Here is a 16,700-nt window from a genome sequence, read left to right as displayed (position 1 = left end):
AAACCGTTAACAAGCGCGAGAGGAGTCACCGATAAGGATGATGACCCTCAAGGTACGGCAGTACAATCCACATGGTGGGAATAAAGGACTTGGCGTCGACCACCATGCAAAATCTTCTGGTCGAAGGTCATTGATGTATACCTGTCGCCGGAAGTGAGAAACTTGCCATTGAGGCATGCAAGCTTCAAAGTACTGAGGGGGGGTGTTCCTAGATCAACTCCTTGGATAATGAGCTGATGTCGACAAGGAGCGATCCGTCAAAGGAGGGCCTTAAAGAATCTCACATCAGTGACACGGAACGGAGCTAGTGATTGTGATGAGGTGAAAACAAACTGTGATGTATGATTCAGGGTGGCGGTCACGAAGTGGATGAAGGATAATGTATGGCAGTGGGTGGAACACGGTTGACTCTTTACAGAACCACATCTCTTGAACATATAACGACACTGATGTGATGGATTGGTAGCATTACCCCAATTGTGGATGGTGTGGCGAAGACCATGGTTATGAGACCGGTGAATGAAACAACCCAACCCGATGTAATACGGAGGACAAAGTGTCATGTTCAAGAGCGACTTGCTACCATTAATGCTGTGAGGTTCTCCCAATTTTTCCCCAGTCATTGCTGACCAGTACCTCTTTATTTTTGTCAAGCTTGAGGAGGATAACATATGCTTGTTCTATAACCTGCCCTTCGGGCAAGTCCATCGCTATGTTTTAACGAGCCTAGCGATAGGGAAACTCGTTCTCGTCTAAAGACAAGTTTGTCGCTATTTAATCATTTTAACGAGTCTAACGACAAGGAAAACTCGGTCCTTTTCATTTTTAGAGAGTCTGAAAAGGTACGGAAAGTTAACTCCAAAATTCCTTTTTCGTCTTCTAATCCCTTAAGCCCGAAAAAGTATAAAACCATACAGAAGGGATGAATTTTCGATTTTTTTAACGAGCCGAACAAAACAAGCGCTCGATCTTTTTGTGCAATAATCCCTCAGGTCCAAAAAGATTAAAATCTAGAGGAGGGATAGCTCTTCCGGTCCTTTTAACGAGCTGGAAGGCCAAAACTCGGCAAACTTTTCATATTTTACGAGTCAGTGAAAAGAGTTCAAAGAAGGCTTGTCTTTTGAGGAACGAGTGATGAACAGGGATAGCAGCAGATTCCAGGTACAGGTTGGAATTTTCCAATCACGGCAGTGTCACAAGGATGGCTAAGTGAAATCACTCTTCGCAGCTGTTCCTCAAAATGGGTAAACAAACATATGGAGATGAACGATTGGCCAAATGAACGGATGGAGGTGAGACTGCAAGAACATGACCAAGGGCTTTAATATGGCTGTCAAAGGTTACATTTACCAAGGTTATTTACCGGTTCATTTTTTCTGGGTGAGCTTGAACTCTAGGGGAAGATTGCTCACAACTTATGTTTATTTTTTAACGAGCATGAACTATGTGCTAAAACTGCTCGGATCTTGCGTTTATTTTTTAACGAGCATGAACTGTATGCTAAAACTGCTCGATTATACCAGTCTTAATACAAGGAATGATTTAGGTGAGGTAATCTTATTTAAGGAGCGATACCTCACTAATTACTCCAATTTGGCAGGTTTTAACTTTTGCCCTTCATCCTTTCTTTATGCAAGCTGGAAACGGCTAATCCTACGAGTTTAACGGGTTAGACCTACAGGTTTAAAGGGAGGACCTAAAAATTAAAAAAAAAAAATAGTCGTCCCGTGCTTGCACTCCAAAAGGTTTGCATGCCCCCAGGTATAAAGTATAATTTCGAGATTCTGTCCTCTTACTTATTATCCGAAAAATGGTTTTGTTTGCTGCCGCAAACTAAACTCTTTTTTCGGCGATGTCTATCATTAGGTTGCTAAGGATGGTGACTACTTGTTGCAGCAATTTCCTCTCTTTCTTTGAAGACTGCCCCTACTTCTCTTTTAAAACATATTGTTTTAATGGGTGAGGCTTGACATTCAAAGATGGTGCCTTCTTGCTGCCACAAATAGACCCCCTCCTTAGGAGAGCCCACTTCTTTAGACAAAGGGAGCGATTCTTCCGCTTCAACATAACTTTGACAAAAGAATTTTATCCTAGAACAACCCTCTCTTCCTTTTTTGGACGGGGTACGGACTAGTCCATTCTTCTGCGGAAATTAACTTTATACCTAAGGTTTTCTCTGCCCGAGGCAGGCCAGGGTGCATGCCCCCTGGGTCCCCATTCTTTTCTTCTCGAATTACTCGCATTCATCGGGAAGTAGAACCGGGGGCGGTGGCATTCCTTGAGTGAATAAACCGTTAAGGGATGGTATTTGACTATTTGCAATGCGTGATCCTGGAAATGAAAGTTGGTCTACGAGCTTGACCATTCTTCCTTCGTGCGGAAAACACATGACTCTAAAGAGCGAGGACACTATTGCCTCCATGCAATATATATAGTCTCGTCCAAGGAGTAAGTTATATGCCAAGGGTCCCTGGACGACCATGATGTTCATATGAACTGTCTTCCCTTTCAATGTAACTGGAACATTGGGGAGAATCCCTAACGGGTGACTGGTTCCTTTATCAAAACCTGATAGATTTCTCATCTCAGGTAAAAGCGCCGGGCAACCCAGTGCTTTCCAAGCAACAGAGGAAAGGATACTCACAGATGCCCCTTCATCAATGATAGTTCTAGCCATCACCATTCTGTAGATTTGGACTATGATTCTGAATGGGATACTGGCTGGTAACCGGGGTCTGCCTAGTTGATTCCAATCAAAGGATACAACCAGGTTGCTTGGTGGTGGGACCGAATATACGGCCGGATACGACCCTGATGATGTTCCTTCCTGCGATAAAGGAATGGGCGCATTGCCTTGATGCTCATCAGAGTCTGTGTTGATGAAAAGAATATGGACGGTGTCATCCTTATCCTCTTCAGTGAGGGTGTCATTTGAAGATGGGTCTTCAATGACGGGGTCATTGGAAGATGAAACCTCCGAAGGAAGAACGGGGTCGACTGCCGTTTCGACCTTTAGACTTTTGTTTGTTCTGGATTCAGTAGGTTCATTTTCAATGACCGACACTTCAGCTGACCACTTGAGCGGGTCAGCTGGATTTTCAACTACCGAGGGATTAGGCGCGAGTTTTTGGTATCCAGGAGGAAGTCGTAACGGTGAAACCGGACAATCTTCCAAAACTCTCTTTGCCTCATCTAAGAATGGACATTTGTGGATGGCGTGATCGCCTTCACACAATATACAGGGTGATCTTGGTCTCCCTCTTCGTCCTTCACTCTCGCTAGTTGACGGACTGCAATCAACATGACTACCAGAGGTTGATGCTACCGGATTGTGCAACCTTGGGGACCAGTCCCTTAGTATCCGGGGAATACAAGGACAATCACGATGGAAGTGGGCCCCTTTGCAAATGACACATGGCGATTTAGGCCCGGTCGGTGCAGTGTGTGGGTTTTTGTCAGCTGTCTTTTGCTTACCCCCAGTCGCCTTCGCCATAGGCCCCTTCTGCTTCTTTTCTCTCTTCTTCTTTTCCTTCTTCTCCATGGGAGGCTGACTTTCGCCGGCTCTTCCTTGTGAAGATGAAGGATCAGAGGAAGAATTGTGAGAAGTGGAAGGCTGGTGGGTAGCTCTAGACTGTTCTGACTGTTGATTCGACTGCTCAGGATTAGTGGCGATCTGGACTACATTAGTTGAAAAGAGCCATACAGGTAGGCCAATTGTCAATCCTGGAAGTGACAATGTTTCCATATGAGGCGCACCAACATCTCCCCAAGAGGAGAAGGGATTTGGACTTCCACCAAGGTTGTTTCCTTGGTTGGTGAGCTCCATACTTTTCAACTGAAAGATCAACGTGGGAATAACAGGTGATTATGTTCTGCTTAAAATAAATTTTATTAACGACGCTTTTAGACACAAACTTGCTTTTTCATGTTTTAAGAGTCGAGAAAAAGCTAAAGATGACTCTAGTCGCCTTCGATGTTTTAACGAGCCCGAAGTGACAAATGCTCGGATGGAATTTTTCAGTTATAGAGTTTGAAAAAGGCCAAAAGAAACTGCTCTGGAGTTCTAGGCAGAGGGTGTGCCAAACTTTTCGCGAAACCACAGAATACGTTTTACGGTACGGGTGGTCGATCTTCGTGAATGCTGTGTTCACTGCATCGCGATCAGTAGGGCGGCCGACACGGCTTCCTATGGATAAAGGATAATTGCCTATAGGGGTCTCCCAATATATACTCGACGGTACGTGGGAGCACAAGTCCGTATTAGTGCCACCGACTCTCAGGAGGAATCACCCACCTTCGTAGAGATCGACAGTCACTATGTTTAACGACGCCGGAACACGTCTCTACCTAGACCTCTATGTGTTTGCGTTATGTTACAAAGCGTTGTTATGTAAATTGGATTTATTTTAATGTTGATCTTGCTTAGCAGTTTGTCTTTAAGGATCACCACGAGATGTATATAACAAATTCCTGAATGCAGTCTAAGATGAGAAGCAAACTTTTCAATCTTTCAACTTTGAAAACCTTAACTACTGAGGGAAAAGAAAGGCAAATCTTTTCACACAGATCATAGAGCACACACTAAAATGCAAATCTTTCCTAAATCGTCAAGCACACAGTCAAATGCAAAATGCACAATGCATGTATTTTCTTTTCCCTTTCTTAATGTGGATGGATTACAAAAAGAAAGTGGTTATATAACTTTGATTTCGATTTAAAGCGAAAGTAAACAAGTTTGTCCAAAATCAAAAGACACCTTAAGATTCACTTGCTTAATCACTGGAAATACATGAAATCAAACCATACTAACGAAAGTAAAATGACTAATCAGCTATGGACAGCAAACAAGCTAACTCTTTAGACCAGCAAAATGCCTAACACAGGTTCAGATCTAAAAGGCCAAAGCATGACTAGTTTACTTTTCGTTATGGGAAATTGTAAATGAGTAAGAAATACAAAGAAAAAGTACAATTTCGTTATATAACAGAGGCAGAATGATGGCAAGTAATGTTGGTTTCAGAACAGGTGCAAGACTGGTAACTGGCAGCCAAATCTATAGTGAAAACAGGCAAGAGAAAAGGAGGAAACCCCAACAGCACTAGGCAAAATTGGGTCAACGCAGGTGCTGCACAGCCAGTCTGGCTCTCAGCGCAGGTAGCCCCTTCGGGACCTGCGTTGCAAAGCAGGTAGCCTGTGTACTACCTGCTTTGGAAAACGAAAGTTGCGTTTTCACAGTTTCCGGGTCATAATTTTCTCAAAAATGCACAGTTTTTGCTCAAATCAGAAGCAATCAGTCAAGCACACTCAAAGGGATGATTAAGAAGGTGCAAGGCTATCACTAAGAGCTTACAAGGATCTTTGTAGATCAGCTCTTCAAATCATGAATTTGCTCAGAAAATGAGCAAGAGTAGCTGCCCTCTACTTCGCTTTTGATATAGTCAAAAGCTTTTCGATTTGGTACTCTTTTGTTCAGGAAATGAATAGCAAAATACTACAAACACAATCAAACGGATACGATCCCCAGCAGAGTCACCAGTTTTGTTGTAGGGAAAAGTATCCGACTCGGATGACCCTATCCCACTCTAAGGGTGACAGTTCCTTAGCAACAACTGTAAAACAAACTACTTAAAGTTTACTTCTTTATGAAAGCAAAAGAGAATGGAGAAAGCACTAACCGTTGCCTTGCGCTTAATGTCGAATCTAAACTCTTCTCTTTGGCCGCTTGCTCCTAGCTCTTTGTTCTTCTGCTCGCCCAGCTACGATGAGATCCTGCAAAATAACAAAGAAGGAAACTACAAGAGGCATGCAATCATAACTGGTTCATGGATTAGTGTAAACCAAACATGCAATCATCACAATATATTATTGAAACAAGAGCACATAGAAGAACCTCAAAAGCTTTTATTAATGAAGAAGTAAAGGTTCTGAGAGTATTACAACCATTGAAGGTTCCAACCCAGCAACACCTCCCAGCAGAAAGAATTGCTCTTCTTCACCTCTCTCAAACAATCACCCAATAACTCAATAGTGAAACCAACAACATATCATTACTTTGCACAAAATTCCAGCCTCCTGAGCTCATAGGAGAGAGCTCAATATATAGATGAATTGAGAAAGGATGAGTCAGCTTGCAACTGATGTGTAGCTGCCTTGTGTCCTCTCTCTCTTCAGTTAATCTTTAGTTGATCTTCAGTTCTTGAGTCCACTTGGAGAACTTTGCTTCCACTTGGAGAAACAGAGCCTCTGACTCATCACAAGGCGAAATACCTGATCCAAGTGTCATTTTTGGAAGATTCCAAAGCAATGACTCACTGTGCCACTTTTCCCTTCTCGCTCAGCGCAGGTGGCCTTTGTCCCACTTGCTTTGCAACGCAGGTACACCATGGAGCAACTGAGTTTCAGCGCAGAAACCTAGTGGAGCACCTGCTTTGATTTCAGGATTGCTTGTTTTTGAGTGTTTTCAGGTGGAGAACTGATCTGAGAGCTGTTGGTTTGCTGACCTTGTTCCTCTAGGGGTAGGAACATCATGTTTAGGGAACTTTGGATCCCTTGGATTATTGACAATTCATGCTTGTTGCTGTAAGGCACAAAATTGTCTATAACATGTAGGAGAAACTCAAATAGTTTTATTGATATAACAAGAAGGTCCACGAGGAGTTACAACCGATGATTCCTGATCCAGCATCAACCCCCCAGCAAAGGAATCCCCTCTTCACCTCTAACAAAGCATAAATCACCCAATGCACTGATCTCTATCTCAAAACCAACAACAATTCTCTGCAAAGTACAAAATTCCAGCCTCTGGATCTCTGGGATGAGGGATCCATATATAGATGTATGCAAAGAGGATGAGTCAGCTTATGATTTGACTTGCGGCTTCTCTCTGTCAGTTCTTGCTTCCACTTGGAGATTGAGAGCCTCTTACTCATCCTTGGTCGAACTCAGTGAGGCAAGTGTCATTGGGAAAGATTCTGGAAGCTTCCATTGTTTGTCCACCTCGTGGAATGACACTGCCATTTGTCATTTCCCGCTCAGCACACCCTGGTAGTGCATTTAGGTGCGTTGCAACGCACCTAGCTAGTGTACTGGGGTGCTATGCAACGCAGCTAGCTAGTGGAGCAGCTGAAATGATCCTGATTTGACTGATTCTGAGAAGTTTCTGGTGGAGAAATTCTGGGAGAAGCTGTAATTGGTTGACCTTGTTCCTTTAGGGGCAAGAACAACTATTTTAGGGACTTAGGATCCCTTGGTTTATGGACATTTCATGCTTAGAGCTGTAAGGCACAAAAATGTCTATAACAGCAGGGCCGAGCACGATTGCCCCACTCTGGTGCACAATCTGTCAAGTAGGAGGGAAGCACAACAATGATAACTGTCATCTATTGCCAAAATATAACCAGACTCCCTAACAGCTCTTTTGCGACTTTTGTAGATTGGTGGGTCACGAAGAAAGATATTGTCCTAGCTATCGAATGTTGATGGACCAGACACCTGCCTACAGAATACAGACTGAGGTGCGAGGTTAGGATCTAGTTGCAGCGTTTTCGTGTGGTGGGTTCCTAGGACGGGGTCGAGGACAGGGTGGAATGGGACCAGGAATGGGTCACGACCAGCTAATCTGTTACAATTATGGAGGACCAGGACATTATGCACAAGATTGTAATAATCCGACTCGAGTATCATGTCCTTATTGTGAGCAATTCGATCATGAGCTGCTAGATTGCCCCATGCTGATAACGCAGATTCATGAAAAAAGGGAAATGCCTCCTACCACAATGCAAAATGTGCAGATGATGAGATCTGAACCATGCGACGACGGACCCAAGGTAAACATGGTATTATGGAGCGGTGTAACCATAGAAGAGGTCGATGGGGAGACCAATATGGAATCTAGGGAAAGCTTCATGGGCATCTCTACCCGAGCTAATAGGGATTGGCCCAAGCTGGATAGGGATCCCTCGATGTTGAATACCTTCTTAGAGACATGCATAAAACTGCTTCGCGACAACAGGGCAGTCAGAGGGTTACAAGAAGTGATGAATAGGTGCGCAGGGTGGGGTGAACCTCATGCAGTTCAGAAATTAGCAAGACACGCATTACGGACAGGTCGGGAGATGCGGTTAACAACGTAGATTGGTGACTATGATATGGATCAGGTCATTTTGGACCTAGGTTCGGATGCAAAAATATTACCTAAATAGACTTGGGAGTGCATGGGTAAGCCTACACTACAATGTATTCCTATCCAATTGCGAATGGCCAATCAGCAAAAGATCTTGCCCATGGGAAGGTTGCAAGGAATTACAATAGATATTGATGGCACAAGTACTTGGACGGACTTCGAAGTTATTAAAATCGTGGACGAAAATAGCCCATACCCTGCATTGCTAGCGGTAGACTGGGCCACTGACATGAATGGGGTTATTGACCTCAAACAGAGGAAGATGATATTTGAGAAGAAGTCACTTCGTGTAGTCGTTCCGCTAGATCCAATAGAAGGACCACGCTATACAGAACCTATGCACATCGACAAAAGGGATGATGCATTGGATTGTATTTACAATATTTCTATGCATAAACCGAAGGCGGAGAGGAGACCCTCGTGGGGCTATGCTAGCTCATGCACCTGCGATTCAGATGAAGAGGATGAGCGATGGCAGAACAGTGTGAACGGGGTAACCACGCTACACTATAATATGATGACAAGATCCTTGTATTGCGTTAAAGATCAGACCCGCGAACCACCAATGTATGATGGGCTGACAGAAGTGGATGAATTCCTGGTTCAATTCGAAAGAAAGGTACCAGAGTACCAATGGTTTGATGCGCTGAAATGGGCATTGCGCGTGACACCGATGTGATGGTGGGGTACCCATGAAGGAGCCTTTGAATATTGGCAAAGCTGCTGTCGCATGATGCATGTAAGATTTGCGAAGCCAACGCTACGAATAACGGAGAAATATGATGGAAGAGAGAATCTGCACATATGCCTGAGCAAATGGACCAAAGCTTATGGTACGGAGCCTCAACCAAAATGGGTGCACTTATTTTATCATACCCTGGATGTCATTCCAAGGAACTGGTATACGGAAACAAAGCTTCGACATGGCACTGACGAGTGGGATATCCTGTGTGAAGGGTTTCTGTCGACATTTCTCTTTGAAGATCAATGGATGGATATCGTGGACTACGCATTACAATTAGTAAAAACTGCCATCTTCAGAACAATGCCGGAACCAGAAGAAGTCGTGCCGTCAAACTGGTTGTGACAGTTGAGCCAGGCCTTAGCATGTTACAATGTACAACTAGAAGATGATGAGGATGACCCGCGTAACATCAATATACCAGAATCTGAAGGTAGTCGGGAGGTGTGCAACCCTAAGATAGAAGATCCAGACATCACGACACCATTGAAAAAAAGCAGGTAAATATCGGAACAGAGGAAGAACTAAAGTATGTTATGCTTGGGGACTATTGGGATGATGCCACGGTGGAAAAGGTCATCGAGTTGCTCTGCAAATACTGAGATTTATTCCCTACAAAAATTACGGAGCTGAAAGGGATTCTAGGAGACTTAGGGATGATGAAAATAGCTTTGAAGCCAGATGCAAATCCAGTGAAACAATGACCCTACCAACTGAATCTGAAATACAAAGCAAAGGTCCGTGAAGAATTGGACAAGATGCTGGTAGCAGGAATTATTGAACAAATTGAGGAGTCCAATTGGGTAAGTCTTATGGTTGTGCAGGAGAAGAAACAGAAGGGTGAGATCTGCATCTACGTAGATTTGTGGAAGCTTAATGATGCCTTTGTTAACTATCCATTTCCAACACCCTTTACAGATGAGGTACTAGAAAATGTGGGCGGGCAGGAAGCATACTCCTTCACAGACGGGTTCTTCAGGTACCATCAGATCAAGATTACACCAGAGGATTGGAGCAAGACAACGTTTGCTACTGAATGGGGTTGTTTTCAATATACGGTAATTCCCTTTGGGTTGAAGAATGCGCCGATAATATTCTCTATGGTAGCTGCGTTCAAGGAATTTATCCACAAGTTCTTAGAAGTCTACCTGGATGACTGGACTGTATTTGGCTTGGTTAAGAAACATGTCGCGAGCTTATGATTGATGCTGGATAGCTGCCATCAGCACCAGATTGTGCTTAACCTAAAGAAGTGTATGTTCCTCGTCCCTTTCGGAAACTTGCTTGGCCATGTGGTTTGTAAGCAAGGATTGATGGTGGATCCGACAAAGATCATTGTCATACTAAATCTGCAAGCACCGCGAAGTGTAAAGCAGCTACGTGCTACATTAGGACACACGGGTTACTACTGAAAGTTTATCAAAAGCTACGCCCTGATCACGGCTCCAATGGAACAGTTATTGAAAAAGGATGCTATGTGTTGCTGGAATGAGGAATGTAACAAGAGCCTGCAAATGCTGAAGGAAAAGATGGCTTCTGCCCCTATCTTGGTCTTTCCAAAGTGGGACGTTGAATTTCATGTACACGTCGATGCATCATGTATCGTGTTGGGTACAGTACTCACTCAAGAAAGAGTAGAGGGAGTTGATCACCTGATTGCATTCGCTAGTCGCAGGTTGTCCAAGGCAGAAAAGAATTACTCTAATACTGAGCGAGAGGGATTGGTGATGGTATACGCGTTACAAAATTTCCACCACTATCTGCTCGAAGGACATTTTAGGATGTACACTGATCACTTTGCGCTCAAGTAACTAGTGAATAAGTCTGTGTTGGGGGGGCGTATCTGTCGATGGTTGCTGTTGTTTCAAGAATATTACTTTAAAGTTGTTGTAAAGCCGGATGTCTGAATGTAGGTCTGGATCATTTGTCCCGAATTGGGACTGGTGAAGAACCAGCAAATCTATAGGAGAGGCTCTTGGACGCCCAATTATATGCCATGCGCATTGCAGATGGCCACTTTGAAGATATAATCCACTTTTTAACTACGGGCACTGCACCACAGGGGTATTCTATCCAGCAAAAGAAGGAATTGGTGATACGCCCAATAGATTTTACCGTAATTGTATGCCACCTCTACAAAATGGGCAATGACGAAATATTGCGCAGATATGTACCTGAGTTCGAGTGCAGACAGATCCTAGCCGAAGCACATGGAGGGGTTGCTGGCGGACATTATGCGGTTCGCGCCACAGCCCAGAAGATTCTTCGTGCTGGATTATGGTGGCCCATTCGAAAGCATACCGTTGAGCCTGCAATGTATGTCAACGGACAGGAAAACCGTCACGGAGGGACGAAATGCCACTTCAGCCACAAATGACGCTATATCGATTTGAGAAATGGGCAATTGACTTTGTTGGGCCTACTGAACCGCGAGGAAATATGGGCATGCGTTATATCATCACTGCGACTAAGTATTTGACTCGATGGGTTGAGGCACAACCGGTTAAGGATTTCACAGTTACGATAGTAGCAAAATTTTTGTTCGAGAATGTCCTGACCAGGTTTGGCTGCCCCAAAATTCTCATGAGTGATAAGGGAACACATTTTTTGAATGAAACGATTAGCGCACTCATGGAGGAATTTCAGATATATCACCAACAGAGTACGCCCTACCATCAACAAGAAAATGGGACCATCGAGGCCTTCAACAAAATTTTGGAGAACGCATTGACTAAGGTCTGTAATGCATGATGCAATGGCTAGAACTTGCGCATCCTTGCTGTGCTATGGGCATATCGAATGACATGCAAGAAGCTGACAGGCCAGACACCATTTCTCTTAGTCTATGGCAAGGAGGCCATTATGCCTATGGAATATATTGTGCTTAGTCTGTGGATTGCAGCAATCACAGGTATGGCAAACCACAGGGGCATTGGAAGAGAGGCTCGCACAACTAGAAGAATTGGAGGAGGAACGATTTTTGGCTGGATTCCATTAGCAGGTACAGAAACAACGTGAGAAAGCATGGCACGATCACCATATCAAGGTGCGCACCTTCAAAGAGAATGATCTAGTATTGCTTTATGACAGTAAGTTCAAAAAATTCCTAGGTAAACTCCGCATGCACTGGTTGGGACCCTATGTCGTCAAAGAAGTTACTGATGGGGGTGCGGTTTAGTTGGCTAAACTCAATGGAGGACCCTTCTCAGGAAGAGTAAATGGTAGTTGCCTAAATCTCTACACGGGTGGGCCAACTGCCTGACTAGCCGATAAAAATATAGTCTCACCGCTCCACCCAGTTGAAAGAGAGCATGGGACGATAAAGCAGCCTAGGGGACAGATGCACGAGTACTACGGTGCGCATACATTTGACCAAACACAAGGATCGTGATTGTATGAAAAGGATCACGTGGACGCGCTGATAAAAGGAATGATGATCATTGATATCACTATTCATGACATGATGTTTGCATTATGGAAAAAGGAAGAGAGTGGTGGACAATTAATAGAACTAGTACGAACCCGATATGAAACGAGCTACCACAGGTTTTACATGAGCAATTTGCATGAACTGAAACAGGCAGCAATCACTGCATTTAAAATCCACAAGACTTATAAATCACCGAAAGGACTCCACTGGGTGGCCTAAGCTTCGGAAACACAGATGGAGCTATTCATTATCTCTGCACAAGGCATGCTCCCGAAGGTAGTAATCTGGCCGATGGAGAGGCCAGGCTCTCTAAGGAATATGGGGGTGACGACTGCAGGCATCCTGTAGATTGCAACATCACCAGTGGGAGATGTACCAAAAAAGAGGGAACATGAAGCATAATTAGTCCAGAGGCCGTCACCTCGACCAGGGGCAGACCGACGCACTATAACAGAACCACAAAAGGATAGATAGACAGTGACCACGGGTCGATATGGAGTTAATAAGTCATCTCTAATGCCCCTCAAAGATTGGGATCTTATGGACAACAACCAGGGTCTTGCAAAATTGCAACACAAGCTGCAGCAGATAGTGCGAAGAGTAGATACGAAGGTCGGAAGTGGCTGCGGTGGTACTAGGAGGTCCCGTATGTGGCTCCCTTGCTCGCGTTAAAATCCTATGAGGGGGTTGTTAGTTCCTAGATTTACCTCAGGCTGAAATGGTAGGATCCAGGGCCAACATCAAACCACGCTCAGCCTAGTAGCTAGCCCTACCAGGTCAGGAGAGGGCTCTCTCTGGGTCAATCTCAGCAAATTATGATCGATGAGGGCTTGAGATGACTGAACTATCCACTGATCTTAGGCTAGGTATAAGTGCAAGAGAATTTTATTTGATAAAATGATGATTTTATTGGCTCAGATGGAAAGGCAAATTTTGGGTGTGGGGATTGAGGCTCAGTCCTGCAGAGATCTCAATGGGGCAAGGTAGGCAATTGTTTTTGGCACTTAAATTTGAATGAGATGGAAGGAATAGATAGGTGAGGTGTTGAAGAGGGCAAGAGAAATCATGGATCCTCCCCAAATAGCTGAAAACATCAAATAACTGAAGCAAACTTCAAGTAGAGCACTGCAATTTCAATGGATTCTACTCACACTCTTGTTTGTTTAGTTCAGAAGAAATAAGAGAGATAATCGCATACATAAATAAATTCACAATTACAAAGGAAAGCACTGTACCAAGACAAATCTCCACATGGATCTCAAAGAGTGCTGCAAACCCTGATCTCAATTCCTTAGCCAAAATGCTAATAAGAGTATACAATGAAGCTCAAGGCTTTCTCAAAAGTCCAACCCTGCTAATGACTGAAAAAACATAAGATATAGGCAAAAAACAACTCATCCTAGGCTCTAGGGGTCGAGCTCATGAGTTTAGGAGCTGTCCCAACTAATTCTAAACTGAGAACTACAAATTAGGCAGTGGAACAACTTGCCTCTATAAACTAGGCAACTGATTCATTCAGTTGCAAACTACCTTTTCATAGATGAATCTACCTCCATAAATGAAAAATTGACATATTTACATCATGATCCATCAATGTACATTGAATTACATCACAAACTTTACATTAAGAAGGTTAAAAAGTCAAACTGGCAAAAGCTGGGCGAAAAACAGAGCAATACTTGGTCAAACTAGCAATTTTTCCTCTATGCACCGCGCCTGATTCTCTATGCGTAGCACCTGTTTGGACCCACTTTTGGAGGCCTGTCCGATGTTTAAATTTTCTCCAAGTATGCTTGTTGGAAAGTTATGCTTGTCTACTTTCCAACCCAAGTGGAATTTTTCAATTTTGCTTCCATTTGCCCCTCCAAAAGTCCATTCTCCCAACACTTCTTCTTGTGTGTCAAAATAGGGGTAGTGAGGTCATTTTTTGAGTGTTTTTGACCTTTTTGAGGGCTCAAAACCTGCCCAAATTTCTTGGCCATAGGTAGGAAAGCATAATTTTTCATTCCAAATCCAAAAATGCTGAGTTTTTGTGACTTGGAGGCTCCTAGCAAACGCGAGCGCTTCGAGGCGCGGCGCGTAGAGCAGAAATTTTTGTGTTTTAACCCAAAATTTTCAAAAATGCAAAAAGTGTCCCAAATTTTTTGAAATTTGGGCTGAGTGCTCTCCATCAAGTTTTGTGTTGGTCGAAGGAAGCCTCAGCCAAGATCTGAAGTTTATCTTGCACTTTTTTCCTCCTCGATCTATTCTTCAACTTTGCTTTCAAACTCCTGATTCTTGCCTTGCACACTTTGTTTCTCGCCTAGTAATGATATGCCATGTTCCTCAATATGTTTTTCTCCTTGTTGGCCTTCTCCAACAATCTCTCTATGTGGATGTTGGCTCTCTCAAGCCAAGACTCCCAATCGACATTGATCTCTTGCTTAAGTGAAGTGAGCTCCACCCTCCTCCTTTGGGCAGCTTGGCGATTCTCCCGAATGTTTTGTAACTCCATGATTGCTTGCTGATCTTCAAGCTGCTTATTTCTCTGCTCCAGGTATTTTATAATCCACTTAGCCCTATCCAAGTTGAGGGACAAGGCCTTGATGTCTGCCTGCTGCTCTTGGATGGTTTCTTGATGAGAAGTAGGTGAGTTGTGATGTGTTTTGACTTTTGCCACCAAGGGAAAGAGTGATATGTGGGACTATTGAGGGTGGATGAGGGATTTAAGGACCGTTGGGGTAGGGTTTAGTTAAGGGAACAGGGAATTAGAGAACAATTTTGGAACTTTTAGTATAGGACTAGGGTTTGGGAATTTGTATTTTGGACTTTGGGAAATGGGAATTGGGATATGGGATTAGTGAATTTAGGGATACGCGAGTTTAAGGAACAAGGAAATGAGGGAAAATGGAGCAAGGGAGTAGAAAGGTGGAATTGATGGCTAAACAGTCAATAAAAAGCCTAGGAAACAATTACCTTTGAGGAAAAATTGCAAGGAGGTAGGGTTTGAAAAATTTCTCACTAAATCACCATAAACACCAAGGTAACTCATTCATTGGTCATGGGAGAAATCTTAACTTACTTGAACACAAGAAGATTGAGCAAATTTTGCAATTTGGGAGAGTTTGTGAGTGAAATCAGGCTTCCAGCTCTATGCTCCATGACACAAGCTCAATGTGCCGTGCCTTCTATATGTGCCGCGCCAGTGTAAATTTGCACTGGAAATTGCAGCCCAATGCGCCGCGCCAGTTACCCAATGCATAGCTCTTTTTACAGGAGACTTTTGGAGGCCTTCCCCGTGTCCAAATTGGGTGTAGGATAGCTCTTTGGAACGGTATTTGAGTCTAATTTCCAACCAAACTTGAATTTTTCAATTTGGAGTTCATTTTCCTAGTAAAATATCAAATATCCCAAGACTGTTCAAAATGTGAAAAATGAGGCTGCCTAAAGGCAGAGTGCTGTTGCAGTCAACTTTTGAAGGTCTTCCTCAACTCAAAATTTAGCTCATGATAGATCATTGGAAAGATATTTGTGACTAGTTATCATTTTATTCATCAAGAAAGTCATTTGGCCAACCAAGCTAGGAGAAAACTTGATTTTCCCAAGGTCACTTCAGAGGTGCATTAATTCTCCCGAGGCAACTGTATTTTTGACATTTCTCTAAAACCATGACACTTGTGTAACACGTGAAGGAGATTTTTCTTCCTTTGCCTATTGTGGACAAAATCCTCTCTCATTTTTCCCAAATTCATCTTTCCTTACTCAGAAACATCATTTTAGTAAAACCTATCCCAATGTGTGGAACAGGGGATTTATCGAAATGAAGGGAAATGAAGGAGATAAGGGGCTTCTAAATTCTTGAGAAAATTTTGGGAAGTAGGGAGTGATGTTAGGAGGCACAGGAAAGTGGAATTTAAAATATTTAGTGACGGTGAGGGGTCCAAAAGGGCTGAACATAGGCCCAACCTAGAAAATTGTCAAGTTGTAGCAAGAAACTAGGGTTTGTGGAAAAATGAGGAATTTCGGGGATCTCAGTGATGGGAAGTGTTTAATAAGGTACATTAAGGATAGGGGAAGGTGTATGAACATCAAGATAAAAGTTTTGCTGATGATTTGACCATCTAAGAGAAATTACCTTCAAAACCCTAGGAGAGGGAAATGAACCTTGCCTAGGCACAACTGAAGCATGAACAAGGTATAAAATGACCTAGTGGAACTTGAAATGATGATAAAAACCCTATGAATGATGGTACACTCAGTTGAATGGTGACATGGACCAACATTTGGACAACTTTGAAAGGAGTAAAAGCAAACCCTAGACCTAATGCCTAGTGACCAAATTTTGCTTGAACACTCACTGAAATGAC

The sequence above is a fragment of the Pinus tabuliformis genome, chromosome 6, assembly GCF_031772625.1.
Source record: "Pinus tabuliformis cultivar Carrire ecotype Pingquan chromosome 6, CPIR1, whole genome shotgun sequence".
Classification (NCBI taxonomy): Eukaryota; Viridiplantae; Streptophyta; class Pinopsida; order Pinales; family Pinaceae; genus Pinus; species Pinus tabuliformis.
The sequence above is the reverse complement of the archived record's forward strand: the minus strand, read 5'-3'. Positions refer to the sequence as shown.